The following is a 17,094-nucleotide window of genomic DNA, read 5'->3' as shown; positions in this document are numbered from 1 at the left end:
ACACAATCATCTACTCTAGGAATTGGATATGCATCTGTTTTCGTTACAGCATTCACCTTCCTATAGTCCGTACAAAACCTAATACTACCATCAGGTTTTGGCACCATAACACATGGCGAACTCCAATTCGAGTTAGAATGTCTAATAATATCATTCTCTAACATGTATTCAATTTCCTTCTCAGCAAGTTCACATTTTTCCATGTTCATCCTATATGGATGTTGTTTAATAGGTTTGGCATCTCCAACATCTACATCATGTGAAGCTATAGTAGTCCTTCTCGGAACATCTGGAAACAAATCCTTATACTTAAAAATCAATTCCTTCATCTGTTGTTTCTGCTCTAGCTGTAAATGTGCTAATTTCTCATCCATATTTTCCAAAATGGTTGAATTAGGTAACCTAACAGAAACAATGTTAGATTTAGAATGAAAGTCAGATGAATCATCTATCATGTTCCCAGTTAAATCAAACTCATTCTCACTAACCACAACAGTCACAGTATCAAATTGTTTCTCAAAATATGGTTTAATCATATTTATGTGGCAAAGTTGTGTTGACCTTCTGCGATCTGGAGTTTTTATTACGTAATCCACATCATTGATTCTAGACACAATTTCATAAGGACCATGAAATCTAGCTTGTAAAGGATTTGTCTGCACTGGGAAAAAAAACAACACCTTATCTCCAGGCTTAAACATCCTCATCCTAGCTTCCTTATCATACCAAGTTTTCATTTTCTCCTGAGCCAACTTTAAATTTTCCTTGGCTAAACTACAAGCTTTATGTAACCTGTCCCTAAATTTCAAAACATAGTCCAACAAATTAGTATGCACTTCCTTACTAATCCACTGTTCCTTCAATAAAGCTAAAGGTCCTCTAACTCTATGTCCAAACACAAGTTCAAATGGACTAAAACCTAAAGATTCCTGTACCGATTCCCTTACTGCAAATAAAAGTAAGTTTATACTCTCATCCCAGTCACTTTCATTCCCCACACAATATGTCCTAATCATATTCTTGAGAGTAGAATGAAGCCTCTCCAAGGCACCTTGCGATTCTGGATGGTATGCAGACGAAGTGATTTGCTTAGCTCCCAATTTATAAACTATCTGTTGAAACAATCCAGACATAAAATTACTACCTTGATCAGTTTGTATTTCCTTAGGCAATCCAAAATAAGTAAAGAATTTTATAAGAGCCTTCGTCACAGTTTTAGCTTTTATATTCCTAAGTGGTACTGCCTCTGGAAACCTAGACGAAGTACACATGATAGTCAACAAATACTGATAACCAGTTTTTGTCTTTGGTAATGGACCAACACAATCTACAATAACTTTAGAAAACGGTTCACCAAATGCTGGAATAGGTTGTAATGGAGCTACTGGTGTAACCTGATTTGATTTACCCACAATTTGACAAGTATGGCACGTCTTACAAAACATCGCCACATCTTTTCTTAAACCAGGCCAGTAAAAATGTTTTAAAATCTTGTCCACAGTTTTCCTTACCCCTTGATGTCCACCTAAAGGCACACTATGAGCTAAAGTCAAAATCTCATTCCGATAAACTTTAGGAACAACCACCTGGTAAACAACATTCCATTCCTCACTTGCAGGAATTGTAGGCGACCTCCACTTCCTCATCAACACTCCTTTTTCCAAATAATATCCTACTGACACCTTCTCAATTTCACTACCCAGTAAAGCTTGTTCCCTTAATTTTACAATCTCAGGATCTCTATTCTGCTCTGCTATCATCTCTTTCCGAGACAGAGATAAATCTTCATAGTCAGACTTACCCCCAGAATCTTGTTCAAACAACGAAGGTAAGAAAGTCTCTGACACATCCTCAAAACTCGAATCCTGAGTCGAACAGTCATGAGTAACAACCTCATTCTGCACATCAATTTTTTTAGCCATAGCTCTAGTCACAACGCAGAAAGAATCTGTGTTAGAATTCACCTCTGGTTCCTCTGACTCCATTGTCAAATGCACTTCAGGAAAAACTTGTCCACCTGCCAAGTCATTACCTAACAATAAAGAAATACCCTTCACAGGTAAGCTATGCTGTAGTCCTACTTTAACAAATCCTGTAACTAACCCTGACTTTAAATTTACTTTATGTAAATGTACAGGCATAAAATCACTCCCAACACCTCTTATGTAATTTACCTCACCAGTATCACTCTCTTCATTAAACTTCAACACACTATCTAACATCAGTGATTGAGAAGCTCCAGTATCCCTAAGAATTTTTATTGGCACCAGAGTAGATCCTTCTTTCAAGGATACAAACCCTTCAGTTATAAAATGATCATATCCCTTTCTAACTTGGTCAGACTCTAACAAATCCTCATTTGTGTTTACCAAACCCTGTAACTTTACAGGTGCTTCAGTATGTTGCACACAAGCATCTGGAACTGCTTCCTTCTCTTTCTTTTTCAATTTGAAACAGTTAGCTATTACATGGCCAGGCTTCTTACAATAGTTACAAATAAGACCAAACTGTCTTTCCTTCACAGGTTTTCCTTCCTCCGTACCTCTCTCATTAACCTCTGATTTAATTTCTAATTTACCTGAAGTCTCCATATTATTTTTCCTCTTGAAAATTCTACCCTGAGGAAATTTATTCTTATGGATTAAAACATGCTCATCAGCTAATCTAGCACAGTCCTGCAATTTATCAGTATCCCTCTCATTTAAGTAGGTCCTTACTTCAACAGGAATGCTTCTTTTAAATTCCTCCATTAAAATCAGCTCTCTCAATGTATCATAGTCCCCATTTACATTTTTAGAAGAAACCCATCTCTCAAAACACATAGCTTTATCATAGGCAAATTCCACATAAGTCTTTTCCACAGACTTCTTCAAACGCCTGAATCTTTCTCTATAAGCTTCTGGGACCAATTCGTACGCTTTGAGAATATTTGTTTTCACAATATCATAATCTAATGCTTGCGCAGCAGTTAAAGCTGTGTAAACTTGTTGTGCCTTGCCTTTAATCACACTCTGTAACAACACTGACCATTTATCTTTCGGCCACTCTGACATCCGAGCAATAGTTTCAAAATGTTGAAAATATCTTTCCACTTCTGTTTCACTAAATGGAGGGACCAATTTAATTTCTTGGCTAGCAACAAACGGTTTTCTAGAATCAGAAGACTGATTCTCAGACCTTAAATTCTCCATCGCATATTTAAACTCTCTCTTTTTCTGGTCAGATTCCAATTTATAACGCTCCAACTCTGCTTTACTTTGTTCCAACCTCATTTGTTCAATTTGCAACTGCATCTCCAGATTACTTATTGGAAACGATTCTAAAATCGATTCATCAAAATCACCCGAAGCCACAAAATATGATGCGATTTTTCTCTGTATTACAGCTTTTGATGTAGTCGCCAAAATACCTTTAAGTTGCAATCTCTTAGCAATCTCAGATACTTCAGTTTTTTTCGCCTTCGCTAACAAATCCGCGTCTGGCAAATCCAGAAACTCATCAGTATTCATCGTTGCCGAATACCACTCACAAGCCAATCAAACAAAAAGAATCGAGTATTCCCCGTTACCAAAACACCGACTCAAAATTCAAAAAGCATTTTAAACTCAAACGATTCAATCCCGGACGAGCCCCCATAATTATGTTACGTTTTCAGGCAACAATAAATATAGATGAGTTAGGCAAGAGGTTTTTATAACAAATAACACGTTTATTAAACACTGAAACAAACCCCCTCAAAAGTAAACAAACCCAAACGTAACCCGAAACCAGCTGCTGTGCGACACATTCACAGTTCTTAATAGCGCTGCATGTTCAAACAGTCTTTAAAGCGGTATTGAAAAAAAAGTCTTTAAAACGGTATTGAAAATAAAACAGTTCTTTAGAGCGATATGCCAAAAGTTCAAAAGCTCACAGTCCTTTTAAAAGGAGAGACTTTTTAAGGCGATTTAAATTCTCTTCCACGTCGTTGTCCTTCGATTCCCCGGCGTCGAACTTTCCCACGTCGAATTTTATTAAATATAACGGTTTAAAAGGTACTGACCTTCCTTCCACACTATTCTCAATCTCCCGCTATTTCCAGCGGAGACTAACACGAGAATAGTAAACGAAATCCTTCCGAATGAGGATCAAACAAGGTCGAAATCAATCCACCGTCGAAAATCGATTCTCCTCGATTTTTACCTTCCAAACTTATCTTCACTCTCCACCAGCAAAGAAACCATTGGCAATGACCTTTTAAACTTTAGGCATTATATAGAACTTCATTTTTAACTAAACTGCGTCATCACATTAAATCACGCAGGGACATGAAGTCATCTTGGCAAATTCCGCCACGAACTGCCCCACCTGACAGGGTGGGTCTTCCTTTTATACCCTGTAAAAAAAACCTGTCACATGACCTCTACTGGCGGGAAAATGACATCACTCCACCATCACAAGACCATTACCTCAAGTCCAGTATAACTTCAACCCCAGTCACGTGACAAGGGTACCACTGTCACGTGTCACGGGTACGTAACAGCGGCAAGAGGTAGTGCCTGTCATAATGGCGAGACTGTAAGGGGATGGTTTTTCATTTCTTCATAAGTGAAGTAAAGGTCTGCAGCTTTTATTTAGCACTTAAAACGACTCGACCACGGTCTATTCACAAAATCCTACGAAATCACAGCAAATGTGCACTGCTCCCGGACGGGCCACCCGCCACTGCAGTCGCACAGTGCAGTGGGTAAAACTACAAAAATGAATGTGAATTTCCACCCCTCCCTTACTTCCAGCAGCACAGTGATTGTGGGTGGAAGTTAGAAACAGGATGTGTCACTCCAGTGGAGCTGGACCCCAGTAGTCAGCGTGAAATTCAGCTGTCACGTTCCAGACTACCTGAACCTATGGTAGTTTTAATCGTTTCCATTCGTTTCTCTCCTACTCTCTTAAGTTCCAAGAAATGAAGAGCCATCCTTGCCTACCTCTCCCTATAACAGAAGCCCGATATTCCTTGTAACGTCCTTGTGATTTTTTCCAGGTTGACTTCTCTCTCTCTCTCTCTCTCTCTCTCTCTCTCTCTCTCTCTCTCTCTCTCTCTCTCTCTCTCTCACACACACACACACACGCACACACACTCACACACACAATATCTATCTCGTTCTCTCTATCTCACCATCCCCACACGTACCCCACTCTCGTTTCGACACCACATTCAGTCACAATTTCACGTCTTCCCTTGCAACTGCATTCATGTCTTTCCGCTGTTCATACTGTCCCGGCGCTGCCGATCGATGGGACGATGCGCCCGGGATAAACACCTGTGAGCAGGCGGTAAATCTGGGTTGCGCTCAGGATTTGGCTTTATTAATGAAGTGAAGCACCAAGATCACCGGGTATTTCACCGCGCTGATCACCTGCTCCCTGGATTTCGATTGAGTCACCGCGTAAATAAATGTGTTCGTGCAGCAGCTGAAATTCCTCAGCAAAACCCCGATGCGGTGGAAGATCCATTCAGAATCATTGAAATCGCATCCGATTCCTTTGATCTCATAATACATGAAATTTACAACGTTCGTCGTCCACAGGAGGATGAAGCTGCGGAGAGGGTGAAGAGTAAAATCACCGACCTCGTCCTGCTCTCCATCTCCGGGTCACTACGATTCTCCTGGTTGCTCTGACCCCTCAGCCCCTTACGGACTCGACTGGTCACTAAAATGTGACTGACCGTCAGAGCGTTGAGCAGCAGAATCACAACGAAAGGGATGAACGGAGTTAAAACCGTATCGAGCCAACCATTTGCTCTCCACCAGGGGTAATTGGAAATATAGTCCATGATTATGCAGAACCACGGTACATTGTCGATTATCTCGCTGGGTTCCCATGCGAAATAGCGGTTAATGTTTTTCAGACAGCACAGTACGGAAGTTGTTGTTAGAATCACAGCCGCAGTTTTCCCGGTGCAATATTTTGTTTTCAGCTTCTGACAGCAAATCGCCACAAAGCGATCAAAAGTGAAGGCGACGTTGAACCAGACAGAACAGTATGTGGCTATGAACCTCAGTACCTCGATAACCCTGCACACAGGGGTAATGTTCAGAAAACTCCGCGGGAACTAATAATCTTTGATTCGAAACAAAATTACCTTGATGACAACGTTCAGTAGATCCGCCGTTGCCATGGCCACCAGGTAGCGAGTGGAGCAGGTAGAGAGGCCGCACTTCCCCCGGGACAGGATCACAATCGCCACTAAATTTACTGTAGAGAAAGAAGGAAAGATGAGAACAAACACTGGGCATTACTGAACACATTCCCCGGCAATTAACCGTGATCAAGAGTGCGAGAGTCGGTTACGGCTGCTAATTTAACATCAGAGACGGGCCACACTGTCTTTGACCTGCCACCTTCAGAGCGGTGTTAGAACGATTTGTGGGGAAGCGTGGGCGATAAAAACGAGCTGCATGACGAACGGTCCGTGCTGATCCCGATTCCAGTCGCTGATGGGGCCGGTTTCACTGATTTAACCGTGTCTGATCAGGCCTCTGGAAACTCCGCATCTGTTGGTGCTGAGAAGGGATCCAGGGGGAAGCAACTCACGGAAAATACAAGAGGAAATCAGCAGCTCTGGCGTCATATATGGACAGTTACAGCCACAACGTTTCGGGCCGAGAGCCTTTGTCAGGACTAAACGGTGCTCCAATTTACAACAGGTCTCAAAAGCAAAGTAAGGACAACTTATCAACCAGAAGCCCGCTGGCTCGCCTAATGGATTAATCCTGCAGCGTAGCTCAACTCGATAACACACGTCAGCAGATCCATGGACACGGGTTCCAGTGATCCAACTCAATTACTGACCAACAAGCCGAGGAATCTGACGTTGGCAGACTCGAAAGTCAAAGGTGAAACACAGGACCAGCTGTTCACTTTGTTTAATAACTCAGAAACAGTGAACTTACCATTGTAAAATATTCCCTGACGCACTTCCTCGCAAAGATGCCCGACCCCGACATTGGTACAGCAAGGGACAAGGTCCCATTAAAACACTTCCAGTCACCTGTTCCCGCAGAGATCCTGTCTCCAGAACTGGGCAAGCCAAGACAAGGTCTCATTAAAAACCCTGGCAATCTCATTTTCCTGGTGAACTGCCTGACCCCATCAATGGGACAAGTCTGCAACAGGTCTCATTAAAACTCTGCCAGTCCTTCTTCCACTCAGAGTTGCCTGTCCTAAGCACTGGGGCAGGTTAGCAGAAGGTCTCATTAAAGCCTCGCCAGCGTCACTTTCCCGGAGAGATGCCTGTTCCCAGCACCGGAAAATCTCTGGACAAGCTCCCATTAAACTCCGCGAGTCTTACTTCCGCGGAGTGCTGCCTGTCCCCGTTTGTATAACTCTGGAAAACGATCCATTAAAAACCTGCTGCTCTTACTTTTCCGGAGGGCTGTCTGTCCCAGTACTGTTAAAGGTCTGCCAGTATTACAGTCCCGGACGGCTGCCCCCCAGGTAACTGGTAAAGCTCTGTACAAGGTCCCGTGAGAAAGTGTTCATCACACTTTCCCGGAGACCTGCTTGTTCCCAGCACTGGTACAAACCTGGACAAACTCCCATTAATACCCTGTCAGCCTCACTTTTCCGGAGACCTGCTTGTCTCCAGCACATACTCATAGTGACATTGAAAAGCAAATACCTGACAGTAAATCAGGAGAAGGAAAATACAATTTCGTGGCAAATACTAGAACAGCCTGGGAACCTGTGGATAGTTCACAGATTTCATTTGCTACTTTTGTTCAAAGACCGAATGGATGTATAAATAGTGGTAGAATTGTGGCAGGTTTGAGAATATCTTTAAAGTTAAATAGACTGCATCGCAGGTCACGGGTATGGGGCGGACAAGTCATTCACTGGCAGAGGTCAAGTTCCTGCCAAACGGCCTGTGTGCGCTGGAAAACATTGTTCTTCAAACTTTCCTCAGCCCTCGCTAATCTCCCGTGGATCGCTGTGGATCTTTTAAAGTGTTTGGAGGAAAATGTGCAGTGTATTTTATTGTAACATAACTCAGCTGTCACTGTGATTTCCATCAGTCAAGCCCCCGGAATGACTGGGACGAACGAAAAGATGAACTAATGTCCCCTTTAATAAAGGAGTGTTCTTCATTTCACCGGCCAGAACAAACTCCCTCCCTCAATTTCAGAAGCGAACGTGCTCCGTCAAATGTTACAAAATAAATCGACTTCAAGATGAATGCCTGATTTAAAAGCAACAATGACAAAATGTATCATCATTTAATCAGCTAAAGCCAGGTATCATGGAAAATAACATGGAAACATCATATTTTGTTTTAAAGTAAATAGATTGCAAAGTCCCTTGAGAAGTCAAATTCATGACACGGGGACAGAGTGAGTAAAAATAGTTTAACGTAAGTGTTTGTGCATTTGGTTGTCACTAATGTCCCTGACGTGATCGCCACGCTAATTGCCTCAGTGGAATTGCTCTCACCTCAATAAAAGTCTGCTAAACCGATTACCAGTCCATCTGAGCAGCTGAAACGCTCCGTACAACTGAACGCTGCTTCTGACGGAATATGGGATATGCGGCGATTTACTACATTGCGGCCATTTTCTATCCCACACTTGTAGCGGTTGGTGTCCCCGGTAAGATGCCGGAGCTGGTTACTTTATGTATGGTGCCGTCGTTACTCTGCTGCGGTATCCTCACTGTTACTAAGCAAAGATGCTACCATCGGCTGAAACGTGTTTCTGGAATGGAGGATTCAGGCATCTAATGGTTTTATTTTTATTTTCCATATTTCGATCGCAGTGTTTTATTCTTTTGTTAATTACGTTGGCGTCGATATTGTCATTGTTTCACAATTTCACCTCGCTAGAGTTTCTGAAGTGATTCTGGTCTCTGCTTTTCCAGACCCGAGTCTCTATCAGTGCAGACACTTCGACCTTATAACAACGTGGAAGCTTATTTAAATGATGGTCCCGTCTATTTTCGACACGTAGTTCTGTTCTTCTGTAAGTCTGTAAATGAGAACTCGTGCTTTATATCTCCTTGACTGCACTTTGTCGTCGCTACAAACAATCCCTTCACCTCTAATAATGGAAACGGTGTTGTTTACAGGAGCGATCGACTGCTCACCGGTCCGTGAGTCGTGGAACTCGGATGCCTCGCTCTAAACTGTGGGATGGTCGCCAATCCACTGACACTCACATCCGTCATTGTCCTTCAGCCGGAGTGCAGCGACCGGGACCGCACACACTGGATTCCCGCTTTCCACTTCCAAACAGACCATACCCTGCATAGCATCGGTAGAATGGGGGCATTCAGAGAGCTGACCATATTTCTTACTTTTTTTTCAAATTTCTTGCAGTTAATTTAACGGCGATTGTGATCCTATCTCGGGGTAAATGCGGACTCTCCAAATGCATCATCCGTTACCTGGTTGGAATGGCAACAGCGGATCTGATGGTGGTTATCGTTGTTGCTTTAGTGGAACAGACCAACAATATCTACATTTATTCCAGATCCCTGCTCATCACTCCTGTATGCGCTCTGACACTTGTATTTGTGGCTGCGACGCGGGACTGTTCTGTTTGGTTCACGGTCAGTTTTACCTTCGATCGCTTTATCGCAATATGTTGCCGAAAGCTGCGGGAGCGATACTGCACCGAGAGAACAGCAACGGTGGTTATCGTGACCGTGGTTATAGTGAGCTGCGGGAGATGCGCCCCGTTTTACTTTGTCATTGAACCTTCTGTCATCATTGACAACATGCCGTGGCGTTACGCCCTCACACATGAATACGCTACTTCGCCCGTGTGGAGAGGATACCAATTACAGGCCAGTATTTTAACACCATTGGTACCGATCGGCTTAATCCTGGTGTTTAACGGGTTAACCGTAAAACATATCGTTGTGGCAAATAGAGTCCGCAGAAGGCTTCGGCACAGCAGCGACAATCAGAAAGATGCCGAAGTGGAAAACCGCAGAAAATCGATGATTTTACTGTTTTCTATATCAGCTAATTTCATATTATTTTGGATGCCCTTTGTAGCCCATTCCCTGATATGGCAAGCGCAAAACTATTTTTACGAGGACAGATATTTGAGTTCCCCGGTATACATCCTACAGCAATTTGGGTTAATGTTGCAATTTCTCAGCATGTGCACCAATACTTGTATCTATACACTGACACAGAGGAAATTCAGAGAAGAGCTGAGGAATGGAATGAAGTATGTGTTTACATTAAATGGCCATCTGTGTAGATAGCGCCGTGTCTATGGTAATTCAGGGGAGTTTTCAAATAAAGCCGTTTTACAATGAACAGCTTTGGCAAATATGTCATAAATTCAAACATTCATATGCCTGGGCATCCAGAAATTGCAGAATTGGCGGACGATTGCTGCCTTCATACAGTTCAGGTAGGTAGCAATACAAACGCTCAATGCTGCTGGCGTGATTGTTACATTGGCTGAAGTTTGTTCCAAACTATCACAGACACTCGACTGTCACACGGGCAGGGATGGCTTTAGGACATTCTGGGTTTTAGATGTTTCAAAATGGACAGCGTCGTGTAACAGAGTGTAAAGGGAGTGCGATGGCAAACCAGGGATAGTATCGCAGCTGCAGGAAGGGAGGACAACGTGAAGCGTTCGTTTGTCAATTGACTGTGAGACGAACACAGAAACATGAAGGGGGCGAACACCGATTTGGTGTTTTCTGTACGGCCGCCCACCGGGAGCGGAACCTGGACATGTGCCAAGTTATTGGAATGTAAAACTAAAACTTCCCTAATATTCGTCGGCACCTCTCAAGGGTAAAAATAAAGTTTAAGTTTTAGCATAAATTCTCAGTTGTGTCCAGGAAGGATTCATGTCACTATAAGAAGAAAGGCAGACTAGCAAACAATCCAGATCAGATCCCATATTGGAAAAGGAATCGGGTCATGTGACAGATCTCTCCGCGGGTCAGAATTTCAGAACGACAGGGCAGAACTCCCCGACATTTACCTTACACAGAGATACGACCAGGGAGCATGGGATGTATTTAATTTGGGGTCTGCGATGTATGGTGCTACCTGGCAGGAACTTGGGAACGTACATTGGGAAAAGATGTACTCAGGGAAATACGCAACAGATATGTGGGGATTGTCTAGGGAGCACTGAGATAAGGTTCAGTATAGGCTTGTCTCCGTGAAGCAGGGAAAGGATGGTAACGTAAAGTAACCCTGGGTGACAAGTAAGTTGGAATAACTCGTCAAGAGGAAGAAAGAACAAAGCTTAAAGATTAGGAGGAAAGGATCAGGTAAGGCTACAGCGGGTCACAATGTAAAAAGGAAAGAATTTAACAATGGACTTAGAAGAGGTAGAAGGGGCTTAAGAAGTCCTTGACGAGTAGCACTGTGAAGAACAGGAGGATGACTGGAGAGAGTGTGGGCAGATCAGAGGAAAACTTGTATCTGGAGTCCAAAAAGGCAGTGAAGCTCCTTACTGAATACATTGATATACCAGAACCTGCCGACGCTCAGAAAGAGGATTTGCTGGAAACTTGGAAAACATTATGATAGATGATTCTCCGGTGCCAGAAGGGATACGGTCCAGGTAATTTCGGAAGGCGAAGAAAGATATTGCTGAGCTTTTGGACAGGATACTCGTGGCTTCGATGGCCACGAAATTAGAACGAGACCTCCGTTGATACCCCTGCACCCCCTTACCCCATCCCCATCTATAATTTTAGTTTGGTTCTCTTTCTCTTCCACCCCTCACAACAATCTCCCCCCGCCCCGCCCTACCTTTCTTTCTCTTTTAATTTTCCAGCTTCCCCCTAGCACATTTCCCTTCAGCCTATCACTTCACAGCTCTCTACTTCATCCCTCCCCCCACTTCTTATCCCCCCCTTGACCTTCCCATGTTACCTCACTCCTGATGAAGGGTTTCGGCCTGAAACGTCGTAACTACCTCCTCCCATAGATGCTGTCTGGCCTGCTGAGTTCTGCCAGCATTTTGTGTTTTTATTCAGTCCCGTCAATAGCCGTGTAATGTTTTTCAACATTCTTTCAATCTTATTTGCATATTTCCTGCAGGTGGTTGAGCCCAACTGTACACAATATTCCAAATTGGGCTCCAATAAAGCCCTAAACAACAGTAACGTAACATCCCAACTCCTGTACTCAGTACTTTGGTCTATGAAGGCCAATGTGCGAAAAGCTGTTTCTCCGACCCTGTGTAACTGTGCCGCAACTTTCATTGAATTATGGACCTGCATTCCCAGATTCGTTTGTTCTATCGTACTCCTCAGTGCCCTATTTCTCATTGCGTCAGACCAACCCTGGCTGGTCCGCCCAAAGGGCAACATCTAACAGTTGTGCGTGTTAAATCCGATCTGTCATTTTTCAGCCCATTTTTCCAGCTGGTCCAGATCCTGGTTCATGCTCCAGTACTCTTCTTCGCTGAGAACTACACCCGTAATGTTGGTGTCATTGGCAAATTTGCTGATCCAGAGTAACGACATTGTTATCCAGATCATTGATACTACCTCATTGTGAACGCAAAGCGACTGATCCTTCCCGAGCATCCTCCCACACGGAAACCTGACAAATTTCTTCAACAGCATTGCGGGTAACTACCTGGTAAAGATCTGTGAGATTGGTTAGACATAACCTACTATGCACTGGCCCATACGGACTATCGCGAATGTTCCTGTTTATCCAGATACTTCCCTTCATACCCCATGACCAGCGTAGTCTGAACACCGAGGGCAATTCATCATTACATAATACTTGACGAGTTCCTTCCAAGCAAAGCTATGGAGATCATCCAGCGGTCGGTACTGATATATATGCCCTATTGTCTTTTTAATTTCTCCTGCAGGATTATCAGGCGCATTGAGAGTAGTCTGGAAAAGCAAGGCGTCGTAGCTTTAAATAATTAATCAATTGGACTTAAATAGTGAGATACGGCCTACTAGATAGAGCATAGAATGGAGAATAGTACAGCACAGTACAACCCTTCGTCTCACGAGGTTCTGACAGACTTTCAACTAATTTAAGCTCAAACTAACACATCCCCGCTGCATCTGAATCAGATTCAGAACCAGATTTAATATAATCGGGAGATGTGGTGAAATTTGTTAACTTCACTGTAGCAGTACAATGAAATAAAGTATAACTAAATATAGGGAAAGTAACAAAACATCTGTTGCAGGTGGCAGAGGGGAAGGAGCTGTCCCTGGATCGCTGAGCGTGAGCTTTCAGGCTTCTGTATCTCCATACCAATGGTAACACTGTGCAGAGGGCGGGACTAGTTAGTGAGCAACTTTAATGATGGACGCCACTGTTAGAAGAAACACCCCTTTTAATAATGATCAGTGAGGTACAGAATATCTGCATTTGCAAACTTGTAACTTTTATTATTTCAACTAAAAAGCACGTAGGTTCAGACGCCATGTTCACTTCGCGACATTCCATGAGCAGTCAATGAAGAGAAAAGTTATTACCGGGGAAAGGAGTCGACTCTGGCCAGAGACGGGACAGAGGGACTAGGGAGAAAGTGACTGGGACAGAGGCAGGTGAGGAAGCGAGAGATAGAGGAGGGTAGAGAAAGACCATGGGGAGGGACGCCGGGGAAGGCGATGAATCTGGTGTGTAGAGAGATCGGGGGTTGGTGAAAGATTTTCGATGGGGAGAGAGATCGGAGTCGGGTGTTTGGTGTCGGTAGAAAGCGGGAGGGGCATAGACAGGAGAGAGATAAAATGCGAGGTGATGCATTTTGTAGGCTCCAGTAAGAGCGGGATGTCTACATTATTGATACGGCTTTAGGAATTTTGAGATTTGTTTATAAATCCAAAGATCCACGATGGCACTGGCGATACACGCGACGTATTGCCGACAGCTCGCAAAATGTCTAGATGTATTTCAGCTGAACCACTGTGGCTGCAATCTGAAGCCCCTAGTTTCACTTTAAGAAACGTACTGTTGATCTGTCTAAATTAACCGGCAGTTTAAGGAGCTGCTGAAGGACCAGATGGACTTGATTCTCGGGAATGCAGGTGCGGCACCTTTCAGCGATCAGCGAAGGTCAGCCATTACCATTGCCGGAAAAGAGGTCGGTTCGGAAGACTTCAAGTCAGACTAAATCGATGGGCGACGAAACGTCCTTTACCCGGCATCTTCTTCGCGGAAGGCCAATTACTTGAAAACAAGATGCATTACGTCAGCGCAACATTGCAGTTTCGGAGGGAAATGAGGGGTTTCTGTCTTCTCTGTTTCATGGAGACATGGCTCAATTCGGTGGAACAGCCGGAAGAATTCTCAATCCACCGTTCGGAGAAGATAAGAAGGTATAGTGGTGCTGGGGTGGAGGGGGGGTGGAGGGATGTGGAACAGCGGTGTTGTTTCATGACTAACTCTTCATGCTCTCCGTACATAGCGGTCTTGCCGCACCCTTGTTCCCCTAATCACAACATTCAATGATTAAGTTCTGTCGGTGCTGCTTACCGAGAGAGTTCTCCTCATTGATCCGGACGGCACTTCACATACCGCCAGAGCAGATGTTAAGCAAGCATACCATGTACTGTGTGCCGCGACCAGCAAACAAGGACTGCCTACCCTGAGGAATTTCAAATAATTGCGGGTTTTCTATCAGGCTTATTTGTCATCAGCACATCATGCTCAGTACCAGCGGCTCCCGCACACTCGACCACGGTTAGAGCACGATCAGGAAAGCCCACCATTCCAACCCCAGACCATATTTCGGGCATTCTGAACGTCTGGTTTTCTTTGTCCTACCTCCACCCAGGCGGAGGGTGTGGAACAAGACACCAGATGTTTCGGCGACAATGTCACGGGAATCGGGGGCCAACTACTGAATTGTTTCGAGGCGAGGACAGAAACAAAAATGACGCAGGGCTCATAAGAGAATCTGAATTTTACCATCTTTATAAAGACACTGGAGAACGAGTGTTTCCCACCGATTCATACAGTCCAGAGTGTTCCTTAACCTGAAACACTGGGTGAACAAGAGATCTGCAAAGTGCTGAGCAGTAGATTCGTGACAATATTTATCACTTTCATTCATTATTATTATTTATCCATTGATTTTGTTTTGTATTTTTCTGATTTGATAGTGTATGTTGCTGTGATGCAGCGCATCATCAGCTTTCCTGGTGGTCTAGTGGTTAGGATTCGGCGCTCTCACCGCTGCGGCCTGGGTTCGATTCCCGGTCAGGGAATAAAAATATTTCCTGCTGTACATTAATGTGTTGATTTTAAATTATTTTGTGTATTCATTGCTCGGCAACAACCCCATTCCTGTCAGTGTTTAACCTGCATCCGCCTGATTCAGCGCCATAAAACCACAAAATATAGAAGCAGAATTCGGCCGTTTGGCCCATCGGGTTTGCTTCGACATTTCCTCTCAGCCCCATTCTCCTGCTTTCTACTGTGTGTACTACCTCTTTCCGTCTACAAATGCTGCCTGACCCACTGTACACTGTTCCTGCAGCGATTCGTTATTTGTTTCTGTATGACACTTGTTAGACAATGAAAACATGACTTTGAAAAAAAAAATCGCAGGTGCAGTCTCAATAAAGCTGGAAATAACTGTGCGAGGTCTTACAGACAATAACTTGCAATCGATACAATGTAGGTTTGATCTTCTTCACTCCTCACTGCACTTCAATCCACTCAGAGATGCTGTCTCTCTGTAGAAGAGGGTGACCATACATTTCCCATATTGGACTCTGGTTCTACTCACTCAGTTTGCCAACATCACCTTGACTCATCTGCCCGGGGTCATCACTGCTCAAATCTCAGTGAGTATTGTCAGGTCCGGTCGGGTTTATTGCCGTGTGCACAGGGACGGTGAGGGACAGGTACAATGAAACACTTGCAGTATCATTGCAGGCTCGAAAAGACAGACAGTACGCAGAACATAAATTGTACAATTCTGCATCATTAACAAACGATGGATATAAATCTTGTGCCTGTTTCAGGCTTGGAAATGATTCCTCAGGCAAACTGATGACATAGATTGCGAACTATTATATCCACGGGGCAGCATGCAGGCCCAAGAAAGGCCTGTTTATTCCTTTTCTTTAAACAGACAGACAACAGAATGAAGGGCGAGTCTCTAGTCCTCTTCAGCCAGCCCTGGCATTCAATAAGATCAGGCTGGCCCAGACTTTTTCTCAATCCTCCCCCCTCCCCATACCGCAGTTGCGAGTCAAAAATTGGTCGGTGTCCTCCAGCAAATCTTCTACCGTCTCCCCAGGTGAGAGGAGATAAACTTCTGTCGCCCGCCTTTATTTCGACGCCCTGACAGCGCACCCAGCTTCGATCAGAAGCATATGGATATGAATGTTATATAATGGGACATTGTTCTGAGTTTTGCTCAGTATTGACGGGACTTTGGGGAGGCAGAAGCAGTCAGAGTCTGTGGGAGGGAACAACTCCTGGGTGAAACCCTTTCCGCAATTGGATAACACATTGGATTGACATCTGCATACACGAATGGGAGCTAGGTAGGTTGCACGTCATTTGACGAGATTGGTTGATGTCGGACCATTAAACCGCGTCACTGACAATTGGCGAGGTTGATTTGAGGAAAGGTCAGCGAACCGATTTGTCTATGGCAATAGGCGGGGTCGCTCACTAGACAAGAGAGCAATGGGGAGTCTGTACAGTGAGTGATATGAAACGGCGAAAGCTTTTCGCGTTCAGAGACCGTGCTGCCCACTTCAGCGAATCAGTCACAATCTCAATCTCCCCTCTCCCAGCCGCGGCTGAACAACATTTCTTATTGAATATGGAAATATTTTTCAAAGTTGACAATTCAAGTGTTTTCCGCTAACCGAAATTTCACATGGTGGTCGTGTCTTAACGGAGCACTGAACCAAAGTCCAGGAACAGATTTGTTTAAAAAACAGCTACTCCTTCATGTCATATTACCTATTCGCCCCGACATCTCAGCACCAGTTTACACCTACTCCCCTGCGCCCCAACCTAGCTGTCTTGTAAAGGAAAATCTATAAACGTCCCACTGCACTAAGTTTAGTCCTTTCACTAAACACGAATACTGATAGCTAACCGTTCGCTTCAGCCTGTGAGGAAAGTGT

General features: G+C 44.0%; 1 non-coding gene across 1 annotated transcript; it reads left to right on the top strand.

The window, feature by feature from the left end:
- The first annotated feature begins 15,138 nt into the window (after positions 1-15,138).
- Positions 15,139-15,210, top strand: trnae-cuc (transfer RNA glutamic acid (anticodon CUC)). Its single transcript has one exon. It is a non-coding gene; the product is annotated as a tRNA-Glu (tRNA).
- Positions 15,211-17,094: the final 1,884 nt, after the last annotated feature.

The sequence above is a fragment of the Hemitrygon akajei genome, unplaced genomic scaffold (assembly GCF_048418815.1).
Source record: "Hemitrygon akajei unplaced genomic scaffold, sHemAka1.3 Scf000129, whole genome shotgun sequence".
NCBI classification, from domain to species: domain Eukaryota; kingdom Metazoa; phylum Chordata; class Chondrichthyes; order Myliobatiformes; family Dasyatidae; genus Hemitrygon; species Hemitrygon akajei.
The sequence above is the reverse complement of the archived record's forward strand: the minus strand, read 5'-3'. Positions and strand labels throughout refer to the sequence as shown.